Genomic DNA, 621 nt, shown 5'->3' on the forward strand with positions numbered 1-621 from the left:
CCGTCTATGGGGGGGGCTGCTGCTGCTGCATGCAGCTGTTCTAGCGGGGCCTGTATTCTTGCTGCAGCAGCAACATGTGCGTTTATAAACCCTAAACCCTCATAAACCCTAAACCCTTATAAACCCTAAACCCTAAACCCTCATAAACCCTAAACCCTAAACCCTCGTAAACCCTTATATAGATCTGCTGCTGCATGCGGCGGTTCTAGCGGGGCCTGTATTCTTGCTGCAGCAGCAACATGTGCGTTTATAAACCCTAAACCCTCATAAACCCTAAACCCTTATAAACCCTAATAAACCCTAAATTAATAAAAATTAAATTAATTTATATAATAAATTTATATTTTATTTTATTTATTTGTTGCTGCAGGATGGAGGGGAAATAACAGCAGATGATTTACCCCCCAATATAGAAGTCGTAAACCCTAAACCCTAAACCCTAAACCCTAAACCCTAAACCCTAAACCCTGATTTTTAAACCCTAAACCCTAAACCCTAAACCCTAGAGAACAAACGTTAACCCTAAACCCTAAACCCTGATTTGTAAACCCTAAACCCTAAACCCTAAACCCTAAACCCCAAAGAACAAACATCAATCCTAAACCCTAAACCCTAAACCCT

The sequence above is a fragment of the Eimeria mitis genome, genomic scaffold, assembly GCF_000499745.2.
Source record: "Eimeria mitis Houghton genomic scaffold, Emh_scaff1256, whole genome shotgun sequence".
In the NCBI taxonomy this organism is placed as follows: domain Eukaryota; phylum Apicomplexa; class Conoidasida; order Eucoccidiorida; family Eimeriidae; genus Eimeria; species Eimeria mitis.